General features: G+C 43.6%; 1 non-coding gene across 1 annotated transcript; it reads left to right on the forward strand.

Annotated features, from left to right (window-relative positions):
• The first annotated feature begins 234 nt into the window (after window positions 1-234).
• On the forward strand, window positions 235-308 carry TRNAI-AAU (transfer RNA isoleucine (anticodon AAU)). Its single transcript has one exon. It is a non-coding gene; the product is annotated as a tRNA-Ile (tRNA).
• Window positions 309-19,404: the final 19,096 nt, after the last annotated feature.

Consider the following 19,404-nt stretch of genomic DNA (forward strand, 5'->3'; position numbering starts at 1 on the left):
ACGCCAAGGGCAGTTCTCAATCCTGCCGAAAGAGGACTACATCTAAGGACGACTGTGAAGATGAGTGGAAAAGGAAACCAATTTGAAGAACATGATTACATAGCTCAAATAAGAAATAGTATGTTTGAAGGCAATGATAAACAAAAGATAAATTAAAAACAATCTTACAGAATCGAGTGAATAGCATTATATAGTGTAATATATGTACAATATTTTCTTCCAATTTATCCAACTGGCCCATTAGCTCAGTTGGTTAGAGCGTCGTGCTAATAACGCGAAGGTCGCGGGTTCGATCCCCCCATGGGCCAACTTTTTTTAGATTTTATTTCACAAAATATATTTCATTAACGTTGTAAGAAGTTTTTTAAATTTATTATTTTGCATTTTTTAACCTTTTTCTTTGCCTTCCAAGGAAATATTTCTCGCCAAATTGATATTTCGGGTGTAATGTACGTGTACACATGCTATGTAACCATTAACACAGTAATCAATCCGACGGGCGGTTTGGTAGGTTACGCAGTACTACTGCGTGAATTCTACCCTACACGCCCGACAGCGTGTGAAATTCACATATCAGGGTAGCGGGCCACTTCCCTTCCATGTGCCGGTTATGATTTCCCGGAAAGATCCGATACCCGAAAAATCACATTACCTGTGTGGAGCTGAGGTTACCCAGGCCCTCCTGTCAATAGTCTAACACTACCCCCTGGACTACCGCGACTCTATAGAACCATTCAAATGGAAATAGAAGTAAGGAAAAGGGATAGGAACAAAAATAAAAGACGATATGTGCCCCTATTCCTTTTCCTTATAACTATGTATATTACGTATGTGTTCGCCATTTAGCGGGTTTTCGTGTCTGAATGGGTGTGTGTGTGTATGTATAAAAAAAAATATATTTCTATAAATATATATAATTATAAATATATATAAATATATATATATATATATATATATATATATATATATATATATATATATTTACTTATCTATTTATGTATATGTGTGTGTTAATATATTGCCCGTCAAATATAATGGGAATATAGGAAGGTGGAGAAATAAAAATTTCTTAGTTTTTGATTTTTAATCGTTTGTTAAAACAAAGGCAACTTCGCGAGAACTTGCCTTAGTCAAAAGTTTCCATAACCGAAAATCTGAAATGAATATTTAACAAATCGCATATGCAATGGATTCATTCAATTTCCTAGCGAGGTAAAAGTATGTATTTTTTGGGAAATTAATGAATTAACATGGAAAATTATTTTAAAAATACAGTTTTTCAGCATTCAAGTTATAAAATTTAAATTTATTTCCATACAAATAGGAAGACGGTCTGTTTATGATTAATTTATGAATGAATGCTGTTTTTGTCTTTCCTTTTCTAATTTCTGACTTTAGCACTGAAAAAATTAAAAAAACGTTCCCATTGTAGACGATATTAGACATGCACCACAGTTCTGGTGTCTTTGAAATTTCACATTTAGTCTCTGCATGCAATTTGGTCATACAAGTTAATTATAGTTCATTTTAACTTTTAATGTGCTCTAAATAAAATTATATTTTTATGAAAAATGTCCTAAGAACTTATGATATTGGAAATATATCTATGAATTACTATTTCAATCGGTATAATGTTCTGTGAACATTGTTACACGAAAACAAGATCAGAATAGGAACATTTCATTCATACCGCTAGTGTGAGACCCAGGATTGTAGTTACTTACCACAGTTATCAGCCCGAAAGTTGGTTGATATGTCAGGGTAGATCTAAATAAGTAAAAGCAAAAAATGTTTATAACACGCAAATAAATTTATCAAACCATAAGTCACTTTGATATCTGGGGCTAGAGCTCATAGCTAAACCCAGCGACGTGTGAAATTGACTCATCAGGGTAAAGGGACCAAATCCTTTCCCTGTGCCACGTTTCCTAGGATACTTGTATTCTGGAACCTGAAAAATCACATACCTGAGCTGACACAGGGAGCCTAGAGGTGTCGCCGGGAGTCTAACTGAGGCCCTCTGGTCAGTAATTTAACGCTCTACCCGTTGGACTACCGCGTCCCTATGGATCGCAAGTTATTACACACAATATATTTAATAAATAGAAAAATGAGAAATCTGCGCTGTTCCTTGTTTTTTATGGAACTTCCACCTAAATTGTGTCGAACTACATTAGGACAAAATGAAAAGCAAAAAATATTGTTGCACCTTTAAAAAATAGATAATATATATTTGGGTAATGGAATGGGTCAATATTTCCCGTAGCTACGTAAAAAAAACGAAAACAGTAAAAGGAAACCTATTAAGTGCATACTACATGATACAATTTAATATTCACTGTTTGTTTTGTGCCGTTATTTTATTATTCTTGGAAAAACTGCATCTTAATTCTCTCCTTAAGATTTATTAAGGTGACACTTCGAGGAGTAATCACTCAGTCATGAAATTTAGACAGGTCCAGTTTATCGTTGAGGGAGTAACTCACTCATTAGCTATCGTAAGGTGCAACTGCATATCGCATCACACGGATTTTGTTATTAATCCGATACATACTCGGCGGACAACCGATTTGTTGGATAAAAACCTGTTCCTGGAGAGAGGTGCAATTTGTTCAAGAAACTGAGGTTTTTGATGCCACACTCGTCATATTAGGGAACCTTCCATTTTGATGGTTAGCTCAAGGGAAGGGATAGAAAAGAAACCAAAGTTACCGGAAAACATTGTAGCGGTAAAGTTATCTTCGTTTAACCCTAGTTTTTACTTAATTTCCTCCTCAATGCCTTTCATCATTCATTTTTTCCGCGCACTATTCGCGACGACAACTCGAGTAGTAGCAGTATTTAGGGGTGGCGACCGACAGCTGAGGTCATTTGTGCCATAGGGGATGGACAGGAAAGGATGAAGGGTGGAGAGAAACCCGGCGTCGGCATTAGCCTACTCTTTACGAAAGGCGCCAAGGGGTCCGCAGTTTAACGTCCCATCCGACGGACGGCGTACTCACTCAAAGTGCCCTCCACAAAGCACCTCAAGTAGGGATCGAGACACCACCGAAAAATATTCAACACTGCCGGGATTTAAACCCGCGCCCTCTGGGTGGGGAACCAGTACGATAGCCACCGCACCAATCCCGATCCCCAAGACAACTCGAGGGGGAAAACTGAGACAGAAATGGGTGGGCGTTGACGAAAATGGTGAGGAACATGGAAATTAAATTCCCCCTCGAATGACTTCATGACAGGCGTCATAACGTCCCCCGCCACTCGTCTTTGGAATGGGTGATGGAGTGTCCTGCAGATATATTTGCAGATCAGCTGCATTTGTGAATTGACCGTCCTGCAAGGGTAGATTGCAACCTGATAATTGATTTCTACATTGCATATGAGCCCGCCCGTTTTAATAGGTTTCCATCTTTGTCATTTGAGCGTAGCCAGTGAAGTAATCACTAGCAGTACACTGTTCGTTAAGTGGATGAACTATGTTGCATGAATGGTGTATTTAGTCGCTCCCCTCCACGTGCCCTTGATCGAGGGGCGCCATGTGTACTTATTTAGAAATAGTGGAGTAAAATTAGAAAGGCTGATGACCTAACACCCCCTGCCACACGTCCTTGTGACGGCTTGCGAGGTAGCTTATGGATGCAGGGATCTCATTTTCTGTGGTCAACAACTCTGACGTATCTGGTTGCTGACTTAACCCCCATTGGCACACGTCTTTCCGACCGCTTGTGAAGCACTCGAAGTTAATAGATGTAGACAGACGAATCCGTAGATATAGAAATCATATGCCCTCGAGTTTTGACGCATTAGGTCGACAAGATAAAGGCGGTTTCAAAACAAATGGCTTCAATTTTAAGCTTTTTCTTTTCTGCGTACTTGTGTTGGAAATTAATTTTTTACCTAAATTTGAAAATTACCCTAACATGGAAGGAGAACGACAGAGGAGCATGCTTTTCAATTATTCGATCTCATTTTAAGTCTTAAGGTATTGGCAAAGTATTCGCTCAGTTATTCTTAAATTTTATCTTTAAGCTATCTAAAATCTTAAATCTTTCTTAAATCTTATCTAATAAGCTATTTCTGCAAAAGTGTCCAATAATTTTATTTACTTATTTTTCGAGTTCTTACATTTCCGGAATTATTTTTTTCCCTGGTTCAAGATGACCCACGAAGAAGGAAAATTACTATTCTTCAGACTGCGTCGTTGAGATTTGTAAATATCTTTGTTTCAGAATTATATTGTAAAATGTAGAATTAAAAGAAATGGTTTAGTGGGAGTGAACGTAACGTAAATTTGCTTCAGGGTTAATAGGGCGTGGCAAGAGGCACGCAAGGGGGATTTTTCAATCGCTGTCCTGGGCAATAGTGTTCTTTCACAAATTACTCTCACCCAAAGCAGCTGATCTTAAAAGTAATGCTTCCTTTAACAATAATACCTCACAAAGCAGAATTCCTTTCATCATCCTGTCAATTCTTTCCATCTAAGAGCAGAGGATATTCAATCGACACTTAAATTTCTGTTGCATCTTTTGATAAGAATCTAGTTTCATTTGCTGGTTAACTGACAATAACCGACGTCTAATTCTCCATCCTCATTTGTTCGGCGAAGAACTAATGAATTGGAAAATTTTTTTTCACGATAAACATGCTGCACCGGAAACTGCTTGAACAAATGTCAAAACATTCGCCAAATATACCATTACCAGAGGTGATAAGTCTTAGGGGGTTTCGAGTGTAGTCGCGCTTCGCTTATTTTTAATTAATTTATTTATCTTAGTGCCCTGAGAGCCATCGCCAGGGTGAGAGGCAGGGGGTGAATACACACCGGAATAATGTTAACCCGAACATGACCCTTTCGCGGTCGGACAATGTTATTCTGATCCCTTATCGTTCGTGGAAAAAATGACATCTTGGATATCACTGTTCTAGGTTTAATCTCTCTCTAATTTTATTAACATGATCTCTCTTACCGTAGTACGATGGAGGTAATAATACATTTTCACCATCCCTGCTAAACAGTCGTCCTTGCAATTTTTGCATGGGCGTCAATTTGTAATTTAACCTTCGCTCCGTTGGTGATTACCTGGGCTAGCTACTCTTAATATTTTTGATACACTACTAAGTTTATTAGAACAACATTTCACAAATTTAGCTCCTCTACGCTGCACGCGATCCAATTCGGCAATTAATCCAGCTTCGTGATGATCCCATATATTCGCAGCATATTCTAAATTGGGCATTACCAGCGAAAGAAAACATTTCTCTTTGACCTTTTCATCACATTTACCCAATCTTTTTCTTTCAAAAATTTCTTCTAATAAATCCTAATTTTTTGTTAGCTTGTTCACATATTCCCCGTAGGTGTTTCACCCACGAGAGGTCGTGAGTGAGGTCCTTATGCTACACTAATTACGTTCCACTGTTACATAATGCAAAACAAACAGTCACTTCGCGTGGGATGTGCTAATGTAGACAGCGCCAGAGCGGTGAGCTACCCGAAATAGTTCTTCCTTTTCCTGGTAGATGTCAGGCAACAACTTCAAGAGGAGACATTATATATATCTTACTGAAGAGTACGAGGCTGACGTCGGCAAAGAGTGAGATGGAACATAATTTATTTAAATGGCCACCAACTGATCACGTCAACAAGCGCGTCACATGTTCGCGAACCATCTCTCAAGGTTTCCGGCGTGCAAAAAATATTTCGTGCGTCCCTTCGCGGTGTCCCAGAGGAAATTGGATAGGTTTCGTCAACAAACATATGATTCACACCGTCAGAGACTTATTACCATTTCGGCACTTTGGTAATTGGCATTACGAAGTTTCTTTCTTCCGCAGAAGTTGCAGCATTGACCTCTGCCCACCACCGCCCTGGGACACTGAATCGAGTTTTGGAGTGAGAGGGGGGGGGGGGTAAGGCACGATTCCACTTTCAAAGGCTCTTCTGTGGCATGGACGTTCCAGCATCCCCCACCCTACAACAGGGATTTATCGCAGCAATTTGATGGGCCGGTAGGATTCCGTTTCCCCTGACCGCAGAGGTGCCCATTGCCCCCACCCCTGAACGGTAATGCCTCCAACATTGTAAGATTCGCGGGGACGAAGATGAGTTGCCAGGTCGATTTTCGTGTGGGGGTGTGTTGTTCAGGCGCACTTCTGCGTGTTGAAGGGAAATCGAGAATCGTACTGACATAAACCTGCCCGTTCCCCTCCCGCCATCCCCTCGCCGGCCACCGCCCCCACTCCAACTCCCCTGCACATAGTCCGCCGCTCACCGACCTCCCCGCCCCTACTCTGCCACCCCTTGCCACTCAAAACCCCGGTAAACCAGACTCAACAGCGTCCCTCCCTGCCCTCCCCACCCCCGCGCCCACAAACCCACGACAACGGCCACCACGACTCTTGCGCCCACTACCCACCTCCCCCCCTACTCCCACCCTCCCTCCCACATTGCTCGCTAGTCTCACCACCACCACGGCACATAGCATTCTTCTTCCCTCCCACCGGGAGCTTTACTGGGTTCCCTCGGCTACATTCCTGTGCCAGTGCTCCGAAGGTAGAGGGGCAGGGGAGGAGGAAGGAAGCGAGATGAGGAGGTGGAGGAGGTTGGCGTTCTTCTCCCCCCCTCCTCGGATTCCCTCCGGCTCCCCTCCTACACCGACCCCGGCAAGGCGGAGGAGGCGAGGGAAAGGGGGGGAAGGCTGAAAAGACCATCCCAAACACGCACACACACCGATGGGCCCGCCGCCTTCCTCCCGGCCGGGTCGTGGGTAAGTCGCCGGCGTCCCAGGAGATTTCACCGCGGTCGGCTTCTTTTGCTTCCTCTCCCGGTGTTTTTATTTTTCTCTCTCTCTTTCGCTCGTTCCCTTTGGCACCCTCGGTTCTTTCCCGAAACACGATTCTTTTATTTTTTTTTCGTCAACCCCCGCGATGAGGGGGAAGTTTCCGACCGAGAACCCCCCGGGGGCCCGGAGTCGCGATGACCCCCCGGCGGAGGCGTCGAAGGAGGGGGGATGGGGGACGAGCACCCGCTGGGGCCGGGCTGCCCCCTCCCTCGCATTCCACCGGAGCGGATTGCCGGACGCCACCTGCTCCCCTTGTTTAAAAAGAATTTTTTTTTCTTAAATCCCCTCTCGCGCCGTGACGGAGGAAGGAGACAAGAGGAGCTCCGGAAAGACTTGCGGGGAAATGACTTCCACCCTCGTTTATCCCCCCTCCCACCCCTTCAAACTTCATCCCTCGCCTTCGTTCTATTTATGTTTCCTTCCATTTTATCCCCCGAAAGAAAAAAAAATAATTCCGCCGTGACCACGCACATAGTTCGGGTTGACCGAGGCGGAGCAGCTTTTACGGGAGGTCCGGGAGCAGATGGTCCCCTTCCCACTCGTTCAGGAGCATTTGCGTGGGCAGAAGGAGGGTTCTTCATGCCCGCTCAATGGAAGTACACATTCCCCTCGGGCTCAAGGCAGGTAAAGAGATGGCAGTTCGTAGCGCAATGTTTTTCTCTTCGTGTTTTCTGTAATACACCTGCGAATAAAACGTTCCGTTTTGGAACACGAAAATTTTCCGCCTCTTTTAGCACTACTCCTGCACCCTCTCCTGGTTGCTTTTTCCTTCTCCCTTTCGTGCGACTCACTCCGCCCGGCATTGATGTAAAAGTGCCCCACGTCGGCTCGTCGAGCACAAAAACTCGGTTATCGGGAGGTGTGGCTCCGTCCTAAATGTATGTGCGTATGCATGCTCCATGGCCGTTCCTCTACCGTATTCGTGCTTACCCACTCCCTCTCTCCGTCCGTGGGAGGACCCCTTCGTGTAAGCCCTTAACTTCCGCGGCGAGGAGAAGCGCGTGGAAAAATCTTCACGCGTAGGTCCATGCGATCACCCCAACAAGACCGATCATCTCCTTTAGAGAATGCTGTGGGGTGGGGAATAATATAATCCATACGGGGGGCGTGTGAAAGACCTCAGGAAAAAAAAGCCGAAAAACGAGTCTCGGGAATTCTTCCTTTGTTTTCGTTAAGTTTTGCGTGAGGCTGGCGCATATATCAACGAGCCGTGGGACGAGCTTACTCTTTCGCGGCGGCATTGGAGTGTTTTTCCTCGTATTTTTCCACGATTCGCACAAGGGAGGTTGTGTGTTGGGAGGTAAAGGGAGGAGCGTGGGTTACATCTCCAAAATAGTTCCGCACTCGCCGATCCTGAGCGGAGGAAGGGAGGGAGGTGATTTCGTGATTGCTCCGCTTTTTCGCAACACTACACGTCGCCGACTCCCGTCCGGAGATCGAGCTGGAAAAGACCTAACGTCTCGGCCCACGTGGTCTCCAGAAACACATCCTCCTCGGCCAATCCATATCATTTAGCGGAAATCACCCGTCCAACACTCCGGAGAGAGCACTCCCCACGTCCGTCCGACCCCCCCGGTCTTCAACACATCCCATCCCGAATACCACTCCTCCTACTTCTCTCCCCACCCCCTCAGAGGATAACACCCCTCTCTCTCATTCTATCCCTCTCCATCTCTCATGGCGGTCCGCAGAGGAATTCGGTCCGGGTAGGCGTGTCATTACCCCCACCTCCCTGCACGATTCATTTTCTCCTATCCAGCGTTGGAATCTCCCGTGCCTCAGGAGGAAACGTCGGGGTGGCGTGTGGGGGGGGGGGGGAGGCAGTCGGCGGGAGGGAGAGACATCGGGTTATGCCACCCCCCTTGCCCACACCGTACGCGCCCCCCCCCCACATCTCTCTCTCCCCCTTGGGTGGTGTCTCTCGGTTTTTCAAAACCATTCTCTTCTTCCTCCCTCCTCCCCGCCCACCACTTCATTCCTGAAATTCCTCCTGCTCCTTCAACTCATTCTTCTTCCGCCCGTCTCCCTCGCTGCCGCTTCTCTTATGGGGACACCCTTTCCCCCCCCTTTTCCCTCCAGCCGCTCCCACCTTTCTCACTCTCTTCCCCTTCCCCCATGCGGCCACCCCACAGCCAGCTCTCCTACATCCTCCGCATCAGCGTGAACCCACCTCTCGGCCCTCTCACCTCCTCCCTCCCTTTCCCTTCCCCTCCATCCCTCCCCTCACGTGAAGTATCTGTCGGGCGAATCGTCCGTCCGTCTTTCCAGTTTCTCATTCGGGCTGGTGGAAGAGAGAGGAGGGTGTCGTGCGTACTCCCACCTCTGGGCGAAGGGGATAAAGAGCCCACGGTCGCCGGTGAACCAACCAAGGGTACCTTCATTTGTGGATGTTTACGGATCCCGCGAGTGCCGAAAATTGAACGGGATCGACGCAAGGGAAAGTTTCTCCTCCGCTGTGATGCACAAGTGAATCCTCCTCCTGTTTCTTTTATTTCTCTTTTTCCTTTGGTTTCCCGTCCGCGGAATCTGGTTTGTGAACGTGCAGTTGTCCGATTAGCTGGGCGAAGAAAGTTGGTCCTCGCTCGCTTGCGGTTCGGATGTTTCGACGAAGGCGGTGCGCAAATTGCGTCCTTGGGAGGAGCGGGTACGATTCCGAGTAATCGTCGGTGCCGACGGCGAACGCGGCGTCCAATCCAAGGAGTGGCGAGAGGGAACCGAACTCTTCAGACGATTCAATCGTGGGTGGAATCCGAAATGACGACGAGGCCACTGGTCGACAACTGGCCCCTGCACTGAGGGACGCTGCCGCGTCGGTGCTGACGCCACGGCCTGGCGATACGAGAGACCCTTCCGCCCGCCGTGGTGCTGGGCGAGAGAGGCGCTTCTTCGGGGCGTCGGCGTCCCACGACCCCGTCCCGTGCTAGCCACCCGTCGCCTCCCGGTCGCGACGGCCACTCGTGCCACCTTCTTATTTCCCGTTTCTCCCACAGGAAATCGACTCGTTCCAGTGGCGATTCCGTACGGTCTCCCCAACACAACCCTTCTCCCCCCATTTGATGGTGCGGTCGGTTTCGTGAGCGTGGGAGTGTGTTTTTGTTTCCTTTCTCTACATCTTAACGGGGAGGAATTCCACGACTGAAGGTAGACTCGAGGGTTAAGAGAAGGCGAAAGACGTCCCGAGTCTCCCGCCCCCCATCGGGACGCAGGAGGTGGCCCCCCCGACGTCCACGTGCAGCAGCTGCGCCCGATCCTGTCCAGAAAGGCCTTACATATCCGCTCCCTTCTGCCATCGCCTCTCCCGCCTCGAGCCAGTCAGTCCCACACCTCGCACCACCCTTCCCCTCCCCCCGGGGTTTTCTTGTGAGCGACCTTGGGGAATGGACTACGGCGGGAGTGGGGGGATATAAGCGAAGGGGGGGAGGGGTCGGGTTTGGAAGGGGTCAGGGAGGAGGGGGGAGTCCGGAGTGAGTGTGTGAGAGAGAGCAAGAGAGAGGTTGACTTGCCTTCAAAAGGCATCGGGAGGAGAAGTGGGGTGGGCGAGGGAAGGAGAGAGAGGGGCGGTGATCAAAGGAGGCTGTGGCTGGAGCCGCTTGGCGGGGGCATGGGCCGAAGAGGCATTCCTGCAGGTTTCATTCGAACCGGGGGCGGTCGTCGGTCTCGCCCCTCCCTCCTCCACCGCCGTGGCAGCGGCGGCCGCAGCCACCGGCGTCGAGGGGCCTGCTGAAGATCAGCTGTTGACGCCATCATCCCCGTCTTAAGGGGTGGCAGGTAACTAAGCTGAGGTTTATCTTCTGTATAGTGTGGTGGCAGAAATGGGAAACATGGCATTGCATACAGAATAGGTTGGATTGAATTCATCGTTGCGTTATCAAAGTTCTCGTGTTACTTAGAATTAAATAGTTGTTGGGGACCGTTGAACTACTTTTAGCAGGTAGATGTAAAAATAAATCAGCTCTGAGTTTGGTTTGATGGAGTTCCCCGCATGATTATGTTATCTGTAAGCCTTTCCTTGACCTCATATTTCATCCTCTCGTTGTCATATGTCAGCATTGGTTCAATGTACCTCATGCATCTCATTTGCTGTAGATCACTTGACTTTTCTCATCAGTGCGCTATTTGAAAAAGTTTCAGTTGAGGTGATCACTATAAAAGCACTTGGTTTCTTGAAATTTTTGTGGAATGCAAATTTAATTTATTGATGGAAAACCTTTACAGAAGCACACTTAAAAATCATATGATCTAGGTTTGAACTCTTTGGTATCATAATAAGGTCGAAGTTTAATTACACAGAATTCCAGATCATGTGGGCTTTTAAATTTGGTGTTCTGTTTAAGTTTCTTTTGGTAGCAAAAACATCATTCCTTCCTTTCAAAGTCTTTGTGAGATGTATTTATTCACCGACTTTGTCGGTTCCCTTCCGTCCCCTTTTATCTTCATCGTTCTTCACTATGCATTGAATGAAGTTAATGGGAACAATACCAATACTTGAAGTAATTTCCACCAGCCGATGAGACTCAGTAAGCGACTTGGTATCAAAATGTTTTGAAAAAGTAAGGGAAAGTTTGCAATTAAAAAAGTAGATGAAGTTCAAAGATTCGTTAGATTCTTGAACAATGATGGATGTAAATTTTGTTTGGTAAGGCAATTAGATGAATTAGGATATGCGTTCTTCTAAACACGAAGAAAGCCAGTGAGACCAAGATTTTTAGAAATATTAAGAGCTCTCTGACCCCGGGGAAACATTACTACAGCACACTATACCCACAGAACAAGCCACTTGGTTCAATTAAAGGAAACTGGCTCCAACAATGATAGATTTAAATACTCTCGAACACAACAAAGCACAGAGCCCTAATTACTGCATTCCAACAACCGTTTTGCCATCTGCCATTCCTTCTGCAAACTCGTAACAGGTACTCACAATTCCATATTAAAGTCTTTTTTCACAGCATAGTCTCCCACTCGACTTCGTAGGGTTATGGCTGATGTAGATGTGCATATATTACGATTGAAGGAAATTATTATGAGTGCAGAGGCTGGGTTTGTTCTCTCTTGTATGCCACAGCTTGCTGGCGTAGTTTTTCCGTAAAGCAATATTATTTTAATCGTAGTAAACAGAGCATTCCCTGAGATTCGGATTGCGAAATCTTCCTAGCGCTCAAAAACAATTATTTGCCTCGGCCGAGTGCTGACTACAGGTTACAATTTCGTCTCCCATTTGTTCCAATGTATCGCAGCATTTATATTAATTAAAGTCCCACGTTGAAGCGCACTTGGTAGCAATGCCGTGACACCAGCCGGCAAAGTGGAAGGAGGTAAATTTTCAATCAGTCCGAATAAATTTTGCCACTAAACCTACAACATAGGTTTTAGACTTAATGCGTAGTAAAATGCTTCCTCTTCGTATCAGTCTTCCTCTAAATGTATTATTCAGAGTTTTTTTTCCTTCTCTCAGGCTTCAAATAAATTTAGTTTTTCCACGCATACTCATTATTTCCAGGCTGTACTTTTAAATAAAGATCAAAAGTAGCTGGGTTTTTAAGTGACTTTAAATTTTACCAAGTCCTCGAAGTATGTTGGATGTTTGAATTCTTAACGATTACCAGGATCCCCTTTGATATCTTCCCTGTCATTTGGCCATGAATTCATGGCAGATCGTTGAGAAAAAGCTTCGTAAGGGGGGGAGGTGCGGCAATCTAGGCCGTCTAATAACATTATATGAGCAATGTAGAATGTTACATGTATGATCCTTCTGCATTATTTCGTTGGCACCTATGCCGGCAGATGCCGTCGAATTTTCACATTCCACTGACATGGTTTTCGTAGATTTTGAAACTTGAAATGAATTTGTTTAATGCATGCATGATGATTATTGAGAAGGCTGAGCGCAACTTGGTTCAAAATGGCGTGCGAGTTTAAATGAACTCCAACGCAAATTATGAGTTCTAATATATGTTTCCTCACTGTGTCAATGATCTCAAAAGACGCCTCAAACTAAAAACAAAGTACGTGATGGCGGTAATAATAAATATTCTTGTCTCTGGAAATAATGTTCCTTGGACCAAACGATCCGCGTTTTTCATTTCATTAAATCGTTATTCACTCACATTTTCCTGTTAACCCACGATTCCTCTATGTTAGATCGCGATATGCACATTGTAAATGAAAACGAAATAAGACAATGAGAGAAAAATGTATATTTTCCTATGATAGCCATCTAGTTTTTTTGGTACATGGTCACGTATGCCTTATGGAACCTTGTCAATACATGTGAACGAATGTTAATATTCTTCCGTAGTCAAATGTAAACTTCATTTCTAGTGAGTAATTGCGTAACCACGATTAGGATGACTGATGGCTCAGTCCTCTATTTATTAGCATTTTATTTTTTTATTACACCACTGATGAAGTACGACTCAAAGATAATTCTAAACTAGAATTATCATAGAAATACCAAAATGCTGGTATTTCTAGGACTGGGTGACCATCATGACAATGTATTCTCATTCACACACTTTCTCACTGAAGATGGTCAGCTGGTGACTTCGGCTTAGGTTTATCTTCGATTGATTGCAACTTGTATCCAATAGTCCGCAGTCCTTGTATCCATAATTTCACAGATGAGGTTATTTTTAACCGCAGTTACTAGATGCTGAAGAACTACGACCCCATTTCCCCAATATCGGTGGGATTCGAAACCGCGATCCGATGGTTAGTCAGCGACTACACCGAACTAACCGAGTCGGCACATTGCCCTCGATTTAAAGCGTATTGCGTGTCGGCATGAATATCTTACGATCCTTTCGAGTTTCCTCATCCACTCTGATGACGGAAGGGCCTTAAAATTTTCGTTGAGACCACCACCCATGTCCTATGCCCACCCTCCACAAATAGTTACCTGCCTATGTTGTGAAGAAAAACTGCTCCAAATCATAGGTTCCTATTACATTCGATTTCTACATTAATTTGAACCCTGGGAGAATCGTTTGTGATATCATTGAACTGAAATATTCTAATTAAAAGTAGTAAACCCTGCTCCCATGAAAAACTATCAGGGTACTTAATGAAAATATGCCAGTTATGGTTTAAGGTGATATTTATCCACTATTCATTTCGTTGCTGAGGTCGCAACTTGTAAGAATAGTGGAAAAATACAATGCCCACTTTCGATTACTTTGAATTTCCTCACAACATAAATTCCTGGGGATCGGGATGGTGAAGTGTCCAACGTACTGGATTCCCACACAGAGGTCTCGGGTTCGAATCTCGGAGGCGGCAGATATTTATCAGTTGCATTCTGATGTCATTGGTGCACCTATGGCAAAAGTTGTTTTTTTTAACATTGAACAGTCTAACTCAAATATCACATTGGTGCAGTTAAGTGAATTCATAAATCTTGAAAACTTGTATAAAAGGAATACGTATTTTGCAATGCCTCCTCTGCATTGAATGACCACCTTGGCATCATGATTTTCTCTAGGATAATACCAGAATTAAAGCATTCCAGTTTTTCTCATTTCTTTGCCAAGTTACAGATGTATGAATATTACCCTAAGGATTGGGTAGCTTCAGGCGTGATGTGGTGGAAGTCGAGCATAATGAATAACTGATTGAAGCACTTTTCCATGTATCAAGTGGAAAAGTGCTTCGATCAGTTATTCATTACCCAAAGCATGTTTCCTTTTGCAGTAGCAATTAAATTTAAAAGATTCTTTGAATGTTTAATTGTTGGCAGTTGGTTCAATTTCCATCTGCCAAGAATAGGGAAAATATTGAGAATACGTCCTTGCATGGCGAGTTATGGAGGGCGTGGTAGCCTTGCGGTTAGATCATTTTAGTAACGACCAGATGGACTGGGGAGTCCATTGCAAATGGCTCAAGCTGTGTGATTTTTTCGGGCACCAGATCTATCTGAGAAAGTAGAGGGAGCACAGGGAGAGGACCCACGCCCCCATCCCCACCATGAATGGTTGAATTTCACACTACACCGGGCTGGACACTAAGAGGACTGTGCCCTCCACGTATCCAACTAATCGTAAGGTTGATTAGTGGGACGGTTAGAGTTATGTTCTCATGTTTCTCTTGCCGTTTTATAGATACAATGCTGGTGTTGTTATAGTGCAAATAGTGGTTCTATGTAAGTCGCATTTTTCAGGTGGTGCAATGATTAACCATAAGTCACTGCCCTTAACAAAAAGCTGCTATAGTTGATCCGAATTTGTTAATAATGGATCATTGGATGTACTCTTATTTCTCCTTAAAATTAAAATAAATATCATTCACCAACATTATCGATAGGAAAGAATTCAATTATTCCTGAATAAAGGGAAAGTAGAACGTAATTGTGTTTATCAGGCTCACATATTAATAGAAATGCGTTTTATTTCATGACATTCTTTATTAAGCAAATGAAAATTGTTATTCAAGACCATGTTTTTCAATCCATCACACATTTTTTCATCGTGAGGAAACTACATTGATAAGTTGTTTTATTGATGGATGTTGTAAGGCAATTTTATTCTGAGATCATCAAAGCTTCCAACAAGCAGTTGCGAGGGGATTTCAATGAGGGACATGAAAATATCCTGCATAGCCATTCGAATAATCAATTTTTTTCCCCATCGCAAGACCAATGCTGATCTTGAGCGTCCCATGCATAATTTGATGTCGAAATAAGATCGCGCTCTATTTAGATTCAAATTCGAATGTAATGAATGCAATTTATTCAAATATCGGACAATAAAGTAACATTGAGGTATTTATTTTACTGTACAGGTATACATAGTGAAACCATCAAACTGATTCATTCATTTCTTTTAAAGCCGGACTGAATAAATTCTTTTACAAGTTGCAGTGCTCAAAAAAATTATTTTGCACGGCTCAAAACTATATTTGTTTGATAGGGTCGATAACTTGATGCCCCTGACGGTTCTTATTTGTCTTAGCCATTGTTCGAAACGTATGCGTTGAAATTTATTGTTGTAATTTTCGTATGTTGGTTAGGCACTGTTAGAACGAGTGGATTAGGTATTAGATTATTCTTTGCCTTGTAATTACCGGATAAGAGATAAATATATGCAAGTCGTGTAAGTAGTATTCGAAAGTATGAAGATAGTGGAGAGAAGGATCTCGGGTCGCAAAATGACGTGTTAAAACTCACATTTACACATTGAGGAATTCTTGTTTGAGATGAGTGGCGATGGGTATTGTGTGAATTCTTGGAAATTCACGTCGAGGGAGGATGAGGAGTCGAATTGTCCAGAGCTTGAAGATCTATCTCCCACGTGGCGGTTGGGGACTTCGAGCGAAAGACCAAAAGCAGTTATGGTGCGGAATGGGAAATCTGTCCCGAAGAACAACGATTTATCTGGGGCGAGACTGGTTTTGGGAAGGAGAAAAGTATTGGAATGAGGTGAGGTGACATTTTTCAGGACGAAGTAAAGTCGAAAAGAGAAAGGGTCCCATGGAAACATTCACGATTAAACCACCTTCGAAGATTATTGTAGGCATAATTCCTTTCAAGTTCCGGATCGATACGGGACGAAGAGAATATGTTGTCCCCCAAAGATGGAGAATTTTTAGGCGCTGTAAGAGACAAAAATCTTGAAAACAAAGTATCTCGGGAAGTATCGGGCGGATGAACTCAATTCCGTTCCAATACCAGGATGCCTTTCTACACCTACATATTAACTCGCAAGGTCGCGTGACGGGGCGGTGTTAAGGCGCCAGCCGTTTTTGCAGGAATGTTTTTGCATCCACGCATACATGTTTATATGTGTAAAGAGTTAAATAAACACACACCCACCTATATACACGCAAGTAATGTGTTCAACTTAGGCTTTAAATGTGAATTTTTTAATCGAAAAAATGTAGAGGTGCTTGGATATGATTTTTATCATGAATACGTGTTGTACAAAGGGAAAACGAGCACTTGAATCTGCCAGTGGCTTTCATCTGCATCTACATTAAACCCCGCAAGTCGCCGCAAGGGCGTGTGGCGGGGGTGTTGGGTCACCAGTCATGCATGCATAATCCCTATCATAAAACCTCTCCCCAAATATTAGTTTGATCGTGAACTGGAACAAAGTTAATCACTTGAAAGAAGGTACTTACGTGCGACAATATTCAATTACAGGATACGTATATTCAAGTCTTGTGGTAGAACTGTTAAATATCATCATCAGCATTTCAATCCTGGGATTGGTTTACTGCAGCCCTCCATTCTACTTTATTCAATGTCAATTCCCCCAATCCCTGATGCCTTCTCTGTTTTACGTCCTTCTTAATTTGTCCCCATGTACATGTCTCTTGGTCTTTCTCATGGAATCTTCCCTTCTATTATATTCCTAATCAGTCCATTGTGCCTCGATGCGTGTCCAATCCATCTATTTCTCCTTCCCCGTAGAGTTCTCCATATGGTCTTATCCTCTTCTGCTCTTCTTTATACTTCCTCAGTCCTTACTTTGTCTGTCCATTTAATCTTCAGCATTCTCCTCCAGCACCATGTGTCAAAGGCTTCTATTCTTCCCTGGCACACTTTTCCAATGTTCAAAGTCTCGGAACCATAGAGCGCCATGCTCCACACGTAAGTCTTGACGTATTGCTTCCTTGTTTTCAGCCTTAGGTCTTTGAGCATAGTAATTGCCTCTTCTTCATGAATGCGTTCTTAGCTTGGGCTGTTCTTCGCTTGATGTCGGTCGAACATCTTCCATCCCAAGTTATGCTGCTGCCCAGTTAAATATATGGGTCTATTAAAAAAACATGCAGAATATCGACAAAATATAGTCACTTTCAATGCTAATTATCTCCTTCGCTCCTGCTGTCATGTCTATTTTGATATCTATGATGGTACGATAGAAAAACGACATTTTAAATTTATCCGTTCTACTATCTAATTCCCTGATTTTACGTACGTGATTTGATCTACCGTGGAAAAGTCGGGATTGGTAATACGTCTTTAATATCCTCAGATAAGTAACCTGCCTCAAATTTACGCAGTAAATTTAACCTGTATTTAAACGTACGGTCAATTAGTAGCTCCCATCCTAATTCTTCCAATAATGTCGTGGCACTGCTATCTTGTCCATAACATCTTTTCAAAATCTTAGAAACCGTTGCATAAATGAAGTAGCTCTGATTTTTCGCACATTTTAACTTTTTTAGCATTTTAACCCTCTTGCTCGATTTTGAAGCTTCGTGATTGTGCTTGCCAACTAACTCAAATTTTGTTTGCCTTCACTTTTATAAACCTCCTTCTGCTCGTTGGAACGACGCAGTAATAATATCCTTTGCCCCCTTGTGTGAATGAAATTCGCATTGATTTACTTTTCGGGTGTGATGACGAACGGATGGAATTTTGCGTGCCGTTCTCTCATGGTAAAAATAAATGAAATTAATGGAAAGCGCGTAAGGGAAAAGATTTAGTTGGGGAGGGGAGTAAGAATAAGACAAATGTCGCCTCATGCCGAGGTACCGAGTCGATTTCAGTGACCCGTCATGAAGTATCAACCTTCGAGCTTCAACGCCAAGGTTGGTTAATAGGGCGAGAGGTCGCGGGTGATTAATTTAATTTACTCGGACACACCATAACGTGACTGATGACCAAAACTTTGTCCTCACCAGGAGGTGGCGTCATTTATGGAAGGTACTCAAGACGTCCATCGTGGCGATTTTCCACGCGTGAGGTCGGTGCGCGTGACCTCGATCAGTATCCTTCTGCCCATTTTAATTTTTTTTTTCCTTTTGGGATCGCGAATTATGCAAGTAGGCATTTAAATTGAAGCTTGCGGAATTTTCAGACGAAATTCCGGAATTCAATAAGCCTTCCTCAAGTGTACTCTCTTTGATCAATGGGGATTAATAATAATGGAAAATTCGGAGGCGTTATTATTTCTAATATGACCTGATCACATGAGTTTACTTTACCGAGGTGCACGCCATGTTTTCAGCTGCTTACGCTACCACATGCCAATAATGATTTTTTTTTGGTTTTCGGTGACCCAATAGCAATATTCATAAAGCAATTTTTAATCCTAAGGAAAAGCTCAATATCCGTGCCCGAAACGGAATTCGGAGACCTTTGGTTTACCGTAACCGTCACGTTGACCAATCTTTTTGGTTGTTTCCAAGCTACCATTTTAAACTATTCTCTTATCGCGTGGGAGGATAAAGCAACTTAATAAATGACTCAAATGGTATACAACACTTAGCAATTAGAATTAAACCTTAAAAAAAGAGCGTAATGATGATTTTTTGGAAAAAAGCAATTCCCTCCCGAACACCAACTGCATCAGGAATACGGAAGTAGAATGTGTAGAGTCGATTAAATAGTTAGGCGTTACCCTCACTCACGCCTTCTCCTTGGTGAAATATATACGGGGAATATGTGGACAAGCTAACAAAATATTAGGATTTATCAGAAGAATCTTGGGGAAATGTGATGAAAAGGTTAAAGAGAAATGTTATGCATTGAAATGAAATGAACTAGTTGACTTTGTAATTCCACACAAGTGTGTGGAATCAATAATTTCATTTCAATATTTTATGCAAATTCCGAAAAGTT

The sequence above is a fragment of the Hetaerina americana genome, unplaced genomic scaffold (genome assembly GCF_022747635.1).
Source record: "Hetaerina americana unplaced genomic scaffold, ioHetAmer1.1.p SCAF_7, whole genome shotgun sequence".
Lineage (NCBI taxonomy): Eukaryota > Metazoa > Arthropoda > Insecta > Odonata > Calopterygidae > Hetaerina > Hetaerina americana.